This window comes from Triticum urartu, chromosome 7, assembly GCF_003073215.2.
Source record: "Triticum urartu cultivar G1812 chromosome 7, Tu2.1, whole genome shotgun sequence".
In the NCBI taxonomy this organism is placed as follows: Eukaryota; Viridiplantae; Streptophyta; class Magnoliopsida; order Poales; family Poaceae; genus Triticum; species Triticum urartu.
In genome coordinates this window covers 73,741,125-73,751,490 of record NC_053028.1, presented here as the reverse complement: position 1 = coordinate 73,751,490, position 10,366 = coordinate 73,741,125, and the positions used below count along the sequence as shown (strand labels likewise).

The window sequence follows — 10,366 nt, the reverse complement described above, 5'->3', positions numbered from 1 at the left end:
GATGAAATACAAACGCAAAGCAAAGCAAAGCTGCTTCCCATCGATGAAATACATTGAAGCATATCCAAAAATGAAACCAACACAAAGGCAGTTCTTTACATTGCCTAATCTTGAACCTCAATCATAAAGCCAATGCATTCAGCATAAACATGCTAAACGACTCGACCATGACACTGTCAGCAAAACACATATGCTCAGCTTGTATCGCAGGCAGAGGTTGCAGATAGCGGGGAAATCTTCAGGGTTTGATTACTGGAGCGCGGAAATCTTCAGGGATTTACTATCTTCAGCTTCACCAATTCCAAAGAGCAGCAGCAGTCCACCATGTATTGCACAGAATTTCTGGTACCAATACATAGCAAAAGAAATCCAGACAGTACCGTCTTTAATTCCTATTCCAAACAGATGGATCCCTCTGAGGTAGCATAGAGTATCATTATTTTCAAAAAGCTGATTTATCTTTTATCTCTTGGAAAGCTGCAGATGAAAATTGGCAGTCTCTTCTAAATATTTCCGTTCGATGTGTATGACCAGTACTCGTTGACCAGGTTGCGGAAGAGAGATCCTTCAGTTTCCATGAGCTTTATAGGTTTGTCATACTCCACTACTCTCCCTGGAAGTGTTCATATATACCTCATTAGTATGGGAAAGATCCACAATAAATATTTGGTTCCAAGTATTTTTTTTTTAGAAAAGGAGGATGACCCCCGGCCTCTGCATCTGGGTGATGCATACGGCCACTTTATTAATTATTCTCACAAGACCTTACAAAGTATTTGGTTCCAAGTATAATTCAAATATTTCATATTGATTGGTTCTGCTCAATAAGACAACGAGTCCTATAAGCAGGTCACTATATTTCTTATAAGTTGCCGGTAAGAGAAACATACCATCGCTCATTGCAAGTACCATATCGCAGTCCATAACTGTTGGTATACGATGTGCAACTGTAATAACAGTACAATATTTGAATTCTGTCCGGATTGTTTTCTGAAGGACAGCATCTGTTGCATTGTCTAGAGGCTGTGGCTTCATCCAGAACTAAGATGCGACATCTTCTCAGAAGTGCACGTCCCAGACAGAAGAGCTGCCTTTGGCCCATACTCCAGTTTGACCCGTCTTCCACAACTATTAAGACAAGATCTTGATCAGTACTATGAATGAAATAGTTCCAAACATCATGCTAGCAAAAAGATGAGAGCCATTAAGGGTCCGATTCATGGTTGGAGATTAATCCATTGGTGGGTTCGAAGTACTTGGGTCTGCACCCTCCTCTATTGGCGGGGAATACGCCTAGGACTAATAACAGTTTGACATATTTAGTGGCACATGTACTGTCACAGCTATTCAATTTCTGAAATGATTAGAGCAGAGTTTCTGTTTGCGCAAGTTATTAGTATCCAAAATGAACTCCAGAAAAGAAACTATAGATGTAAGTGAAGTTTCCTACCATGTGAATCCAATCCTTGTTCCTTCTCCTGGACAGCTTCAAGAAGTTGACATTTGTCAAGAACCTGCAGCATAATAATAGATGAAGCAACCACTTTAGTATATTAATTTTGAGAAAGGGGGCTCAGTTGTTCAACCAATGTGTTTTGAGTCCTCAACTCGAATTTGGGTGCTTACTATAAACAAAAGTCTGAACTGATGGAGAAGGTTGGGTAATTCAAATATACTTCAACACTTATTTCTTTGATCAACAAAAATTTATCTAGTTCTTCCAATTAACTTTATTGTGAGAAATGCAACTTGTCTTTTGAGATTCCTCTAATTCACTTTATTCGGCCCATTTTGATAATGTGCTGAACTTTCTAAAATCTTAGGTATATATCAAAGTAACTGAGCTGAACTACCACAGTACTACGAGGACCACCTCATGATTATTAAACAATAAACATACATCAGGTTCTTTCAGTGTGATACCTTTTCATCATTATCTTATCTGATCATTGGGCAAGAGAGAAAAAGAAACATAGACGTGCACATCTTACCTCCCATATTTGTTGATCTGAGAATTGCCCAAGAGGATCTAGATTGTATCTTACTGTACCCTGAAAAAGTGTTGGATCTTGTGGAATGATACCCAAATGCGAACGCAGATCATGCAAGCCTATTGTACTGATGTCCACGGAGTCTATAATTATTTTCCCTTCGGCGGGTTCAACAAGACGAAACAATGCACCAATTAATGTTGTCTTGCCACTTCCTGTTCGACCAACTATACCAATCTTATTTCCAGCTTCAAACCTGCAAGTGATTCCATGTAGCACAAGGGAAGCATCTTTCCTATACCTGATCTGTCAGATGAAAATCAATTGCATACATCTGTTAGAAGTGTTAATAGAATACTTTTTTTACCTTGCAAGGTGCACGTGCAAATATTTATATCTGTTACCTGCAAATCCCTAATATCCACATTGCCATGTTGGGGCCAATCTGATAACGGTCGATTTTCTTCAACAACTTCTGCTGCTTCACTTTGTATGTCCATGTACTGGTTCACCCGTTCCACCGAGATTATTTGATTCGCAAGGTTGCATTGCATTTCAATAGAGACAACAAACGAAAAATTTAGGGAAAGACCATAGGACAATGCCATTCCCACAAAACCTGTGCAGGTATGAAAACAAGGAATTAATTCTACTATTTGTAATTAATATTCATAAACTGTACATCTGTGAAGTATCAAATACTTTATTTAGTTAACTTAGGCACATGAGCATTAGAATTTAATCTGAAGTCACTGAAAAGGTAGCAACATTTACATGTGAGCAAATACTTTTTGCAAATCAGATGCAAGCAACGCTGACTACTCAACTTTCTCCAAATATCTGAAGCACCATGGTGTTCATACAATTGCTTACCAGGGCTAAAGGTTCCTTGAGGAAGGAGGGCCATGACGAAGGCAGAAAAAGAAAGAACTGCGGTGCTCAGTATCTCAAGACGTTGAATCAACCATTCAGTTGCTGCAAAATTACAGCACAAAACATGAATTGGTGAATGAAATTGAATAGCCATAGACATGAAGCTTAGGGAAACTCCAAGGCGGATCACCTAATGGACATTATCAAATGTCCACGGACACGTCCACACGTGCCCGCAAACAGACCATCCATCCAACCGTAGTCAGCAAACCCGGACAATGGGCTATGGCTGGGCCAGGTAGTAGACAGAGAGGAAAAAGAGATGAGTGCACATGGGCTGTGGGGAGATGTGGACCAACTAACAGTGGGTCAGGCAGACGTCCGGACTCCTCCAAAACTCCCCAGTTTGAGGAAATTCGGACGTCCGGACCAGTCCGCGGATATTTGGTGACTAGCGATGGATGGCTAAAATTGTCCAGAGCATTCATGTCCGGGCATTAGGTGATCCGCGTTGGAGTTGCCCTTAGCCACAAAGAAAGAAAGTCATACCAATTACCTGCAACCAAATTGCCAAAACTATCACTGGCACAGATACAAACAGAACTTGCCATGTAATAACAACCAATACCCCTAGATTGCTAAATGCACTTAAGCTTGCACCAAGACAAAACGCAAAGGAAAATGGAACATCAAGGTCAACGATACTCAAATCTAAAGAGACCTGCAGTAGAAGAAAAAGGGAACGAGTTAATCTATCATGAGAAAAATCCTTGGGTGTAACACGTAACTGAAATATATTGTATTTACCATCCGATTAAAAATTCTTACCCGGCTAAGAACCCTTCCAAGAGGAGTAGAATCAAAAAAGGACATTGGTGCACGGAACAATGAATTGAGCAACTGGATAAATAAGGATCTTGATGTCTGGATCCCAAGAACAACAACTACAAAAGATCTTGATAGCAAGAAGAACATTGTGCAAACTCCGATGATAATGTACACAGAAATTAACTTCAGCGTACTGACATGAGGATTTTGGACATTAGCAGCCATCCACGAATTCTGTAATATTTGCCCAGCTACAAACATTGTGTAGGAAATCATACACAAAGAGAAATACAGGAGACCTTTGTTCTGGCGCAGGTAAAGCATATAAGGCTTAACACCTGCATCCCCTGTTTCTCTTTCCTCTTTCTTGATCAGTTGATCTGCCGGTGATAGCCTCACAGACTCTGTATATCTACTTCGATGAATATCATGTTTCTCCTTTATTGATACTTCCTCAGGTCTTGGAGTGGGTATATTGTTATTAAGATCCGAAACACCAATAGTATCTTTATGGGCATTTACAAGGTCTTTAAATTCTTCACAATCTGCCAACAGATCTTGATACGGTGCAGACCGAATAACCTCTCCTTCTGACATTAACTGCCAAGAATCATCAGTAGATTTAGATGACCTCAACAAATAAATAAAGATAATTACACATAAATATAGATCATAGAGGCACGTATATCAGCATATGGTGACTTCATCAAAGTGGAGAGAGGTACCAAAATGGAGTCAAATACGGGTAAAAAATCCACTTGGTGCGTCACCAAAAGTACGGTCTTGTCTGATAGAGCAGTCATGACATATTCCTGTTACAAAGAGCTTTGTCAAACAGTTCATAATCAAATAGAAATACAATCTGCATCTGCTGATATGATCCTTACATTGAAAAGACTTGTGGCTGTATGGGCATCAACAGCACTGAAAGGGTCATCAAGAAGATAGATGTCTGCATTTTGGTATAGTGCACGAGCAAGCTGGACGCGCTGCTTCTGACCACCACTAAGATTTATGCCTCTCTCCCCAATTTGGGTACAATCTCCATATGGCAACATTTCAAGGTCCTTCACCAACGAGCACCAAACGATTGTGTTGTGGTATCTTTCCCCGTCCATCGGTGATCCAAAGAGAATATTTTCTTGCACAGTTCCTGATTGGATCCATGCATTCTGAGAAACATATGCCATTTTCCCGCAGACTTGGATCTGGAAAGTTTATGCAAAGATCATGAATTTGATATAAGGCTGTTATGAAAAAATGAATTGATTAACATACTTCATGTTGGCAAATATAGTCAAGCATGATTTTCATAAATTTCGAACCGAACATGATGCTTGTCAACAGGATATGTTTCTTTGCGAACATGGCATCTATTTCATTAACATATGAAGTTAGTAAAAAATCATACCATGCCTTCAGTTTTGGGGACCTCTCCGAGTACAGCAGCCAAAAGTGTCGACTTTCCCGATCCTACCTCTCCACAAATTGCAATCTTTTCTCCACCTTTGACTATCAGATTTATATTATTTAGAGTATGTTTTGATGAGCTGTCATCCCAAGAGAAGCTACACGAATTCATCGCTATAGGGTAATCAATGCCAACATAATATTTCTTCCTAACTTGCCCGTTTAGCTCAGGTGCATCAAGAAACTTTGATATCCGAGTGAACGCAACCTTAGATTGTATCACGGCTGCAATAACTTCTGGTACTAACCTTATTGGGTCTTGCACAAGATGTAGAGTTGCCACAAAGGTGAAGACATTGCTAGCATCAAGAGGGATTTTCAAAAGATAGCATGTCAGAAAGGTCGCTGCCGAAACCAGAACAGGTGAAGACCAGAAAATGAAACTGTTGTATGCCCTCCTAAGCTGGAATGCTGACAACCACTTGTACTCAACCTTTCTCAACCCCTCGATGACCTTCTTGAAGTGAGATTCCCATGCATAAAGTTTTAAGACCTTCATATGAACTAATGACTCAGACATGGCCTTCAATCTCACATCTTGTGCTTCCATAAGTTTACTCTTAGATTTGTGTTGCAGCCTGGCCAATGGAATGTTGGACAGTACGGTCATAACAATGACAACCAAAGATGAAATCATTGCAGCACCAACCACGTCATATAGAATTGCCAGGGAAATGCAAAGCTGAACACTTGTCGTCCATGTTTGATGGAACCAGTATGGGGATTCCCCAATCCGATACGCATCGACGATCACATAGTTCATAATATTTCCTGAAGAGTGCTTCATTTTTGCTGCATTTGATAGCTTCTATTGTTTCTTATAAATAACTGCCGACAGGAATGACCTCACCCGCAATCCTATTCTCCGAGTGCGGAAATACCACTGTCTCTGTGACAATGACTCGCAACATTTGCAGATGAACATTAACCCAGCAAGCACACATCCTTCGTATTTAAAGGTCCCTTTCCCAAGTGACACATTGATGAATTCCTTAAGAATTATTAGGCCTGTTGATACGGCAAGAACCTTGAGCAAAGCAAAGAAACCCGAGACCAAGATAGCACGCTTGTGACAAGAAACAATAGTCCATAAGAATGATGGTGTGGCATGTGATGGCGACTGCTTCTTGCCATTCAGCTCCTCCATGAACATCAAGTACTAGTAGCGTGCTCGATCTGTGCCGCCTAGAAGTGGCATGTCTTTGTCTTCAAGGGGTTTCTTGTAGCCCACCTTTATTAGAGGATTCAACCACCAAAATGACATCTTGCTGAAAAACCCAGCTTTAGCAAAGGGAGTCACTTGACTCTGAGAATCAGCTACCTCTTCGTCTGAAAAAAAATTAGCTTTAGCAAAGGTAGCAGAAGTGATGTTCTTTTCTACTGCGGCACAAGGGGCTGCCGGCGACGGTGGGGGCACGCGGCACTGTTCCATGTTTATGCCTTTATGTTCTCTTATTACGGAGGCAGCGTTATTTGGATTACCTCTAACCATGGATCAAATTATCCTTACAAAAATAAAATCAAAATAGAAATACCTAAAGATGAGTTGCCCAGAATAACCCTATAATCAACGGTGGATATCATCTAATACTTCTAGCATATATAACTAGTAAATTGCACAGTAAAAGTCGTTAAAAAATATTTAGCTTTAGCAAAGGTAGGAGAAGTGATGCGGCTAGCTATGAAGCAGGAGGAAGTTGAGAGAGGATTTACTTGTGAGGGAATCCATCTGCGCGTGCAACCTCTATTGCTTCCAAATGGATCAACTCCTGTCGTATCACTGCGCTAATCATGCATTAACGTGAAACTAGTTAGGACAAAGAACATATACTCTATCTTTATGAAGAAGCAGACAAAGAACAGATACTACAAATACTGGAACTGGAGCAACATCAGAGAGTCCAAACCCCAGGAAATTATCCAGAAATTTGAATGCTTGCTCCGAACACAATGATCATCAACTACCTTGTTAAGCCATGGGAGAAGAAGCGCAACTGCAAGAACTTTTTTTTTTGCCTAGAAAAGATCGACAGTGCTGGCCTCTCTAGGCTGCTGCTAGCTGGTGAGTAGTAGCGCCCTCCTCCTCCTCATCCAAGGTCCGTCAACGACCCATCCAAGATCTTTTTCTTACTATAAGAACAGCAATGTTAACGTGCCATATTTTCCGGAATCTCAGTCGTATGCTGAGAATCAGATCTTATTTAACCGATTCTGGATTTCCGGTGGTAGCCACCAGCCTTATATTAATATACACCAAGTGGCTCCATATTTTTTATATAGACTAGAGAGGACTAGCAAGATGTTGCTTACTGAATTTAGTTGTCTTCTAGCAGTTATGCAAACGCTCACTAGTAGACTTGTTAATTGCGACTTGCGAGTCTTCAATATACTTGCAAATGGAATCCCTCCAGTGCCACATTTTGTAGATCAGAAGGATTTTTGCCCTGTTCCATTTCGTAGAAGCCGAGCAACATCCAAGTCCACTCTTACATGCCTTTGACAGGCAACTATCACATCTATCAAAGCAAAACCAGCTAAAGAAGCACCCTTCAACTTCGAAGAAATAGAAAATCCTACAGCCGAGGTGACACACAGCAAGCAGAGATAAATGTGAGCATAACAATGCCGCGCCTCGCTGCCGTGATCACCGGCGTCCCCGGCCACAGCTGGAGTGTGGTTTCTTCGTTCCTTCATCGTCACCTGAGCTGCGAAGCCTCCACTATCTTTGCTCACATACGGAGCAGGAACTTGTCCAGGATCTGCGGTCGGTGATACATCACCTGTAAACCAGACCATGATAATCGAGCAAAAAAAAAAGTCATTACGCAATTTCTAGGTAGCCCACAACATATCAGCAGTAGTCATATTCAAAGCAGCATTCTTGGTACTACTGGGCCAAAATCTAGCCACCTATTCAAAATTAGCAAATTCAGAGCATTGACAATTTCTTTCCACACCACCTACTCCACATGACAACAAACGAATAGTGGTTGGCAGGTCTCTTTCTCACAACACAACAAGCAAGATTTGTCATGAATTTTCTGTTTTTTGTATCAGGGTAGTCAGGAGTTGTTATGGGATAAAAGCCACAGCAATACATGTATCCTATAGGTTCGAATCAGCCGGGGAGAAAAACTGACATAACTCCCCCAAATTTAATAACCACACAAAGGGAGGAAGCATTGTACACGCCAGAACTGTGCATCTTCCGAAACGCCGGATCTGGTTCAGTTGTCAGGGTTTAAGCCGCTGGCATTCATTAACACAATCCAACACGGAATTGCATCACTAGAGACAGAAATTTGCCACTTATGGGGTGGACAACAGGACTAAGGTCATGGAGCGACCTACATAGCTCAGCATAAAGCAACAAAGTGGACTAAAATTTTCAGATTTACAAAGTTGATCTTTGATTCCACGAGTTTGCTGCCAATATATACATGTACAGTTTTGTGGATGGATACAGTTTCATGCGATCTCCACTGATTAATTTCTGATGATTTAGGACAGATGCAAATGATAAGACAGATCTATTTGTTGATCATGCTTCAGCCTCAGATAGGTCAGATTTTCACAATTAGAAGTTTCCCAGCAAAGTTAAACTATATAATTTAACACAGGGAAAGAATCAAAAGGTAAACATAGACCCAACAGAAGGCGAGACGCGGGGCTGCCATGCAACGCGGTGAGCACGACGAGATGCCGATGATGCCGTGTGATACGGCGAGGCCGTGAGAAGTGGCGAGACACGACGAAGTTGGAGTGCAACGGGCTACGATCATGTTGAGCCGGTCGTGTGCATGCTAGTTTGGCTGGGTCCGTGGTCGTTGGTGTGGCTGCGTAAAGACTGAACTTGGCCGTGCAATTAGCTAGGAGCAGTTAGCTGCATGGGTGTCATTAGCCTAGTCGTTAGGATCCTGATCCTGGAGATATTCCTGGACAAGGATAAGATTGTGGGTTAGTGGGACTAATGACCGAGTGTGGCGGCTGGGCTATGGGTGATAAAAACCCTTGTGTATATATGATGCATTGAGTGAATTAGAAAGGAGGCCGAGAGGGCTGGGCAAAAACAATGTAGCATATGTGTTTCACCAAGGAGAGAGCCACTAGCAAAGCCGTTGTGTCTTCTTCCTTGGTGCAGTGTGTGCGCGTGTGTGTTCTGGTCATGTGAGTTTATGAGAGTGTTCTTGTGAGAAGAAGATAAAAACCACAAGCGAGTTGTGAGAGGAGGAAGAAGAAGCGGCGCTGCGAGGAGGCAGTGCCAACAGCGGAGCTATAGCGGGCTATTTGTGAAGGTGATCATTTAGCGGCACCCTGCTGAAAAGGCTATAGCGGAGCTTTATTTTTTTAGAAAAGGAGGATCACCCCCGGCCTCTGCATCTGATCGATGCATGCAGCCATTTTATTAATTATTCTCAGAGACCTTACAAAGCATTACATCAGTACAAGCCTGGAACCACCATCCTGGCGACACCTGTCGCTACTCCTATCCCCTTGATGCAGGGGTGCCGAATGTCCGAGCCTAATACCAAACAGACATTGCACCAAAACCTAACATCTAAAGCCGGATGCCCCATCCCAGCCACATACCGGGAATGGGTACTATAGTCGGCTATTTAAAACTATGCTAAAAACTGACGTAGGATGGAACAAAGAAGACGTACGATGAAACGAAAATGGAACATGCTGTTAAAATTCGGGTTGAAAACAGACCATATACTGATACTAATATCTGTATATTCAATCTCTACTCAGTTGATAGCCTGGGTGAGGCAAAAGCTTATAAATCGGTGGAAAACGTTGTCAATGTGGGACTAAAAGCATCCAGTACAGTTGAGTTTGTCTTACCAGCGACCAGAGCCGGCCGGCGCACCCTCCCGCGGCTGCTGCACTCTTCTCCGGAGTGGGGAGGGATGGAGATGCACGAACCCTGTGCTCCTCCGCCTCGTCCTCCATTGCTCACCGACCCCAAGCTGCCCGTACACTGTGCGCGGAGTGGCGCGACTTAAGAGAATATAAATCCTCGCGTCGGTGATTCGCAAGGTCCAAGCGTGACTGTAGCATTCTTACAATCGGCACTGTTGTGCGTCTCCCAGTAGGACTTAAGAGAGGTTTATGGTAAATGAATCTTCAGTATGTCCATTACTCTTACATCGTAGTAATATAAATAGTCGGTTCTTAACGTCAAAAGCAAGCTGCTTTCC

General features: G+C 42.1%; 1 pseudogene; it reads right to left on the bottom strand.

Annotated features, from left to right (window-relative positions):
* Positions 1-475: 475 nt before the first annotated feature.
* On the bottom strand, positions 476-10,118 carry LOC125518394 (annotated as a pseudogene).
* Positions 10,119-10,366: the final 248 nt, after the last annotated feature.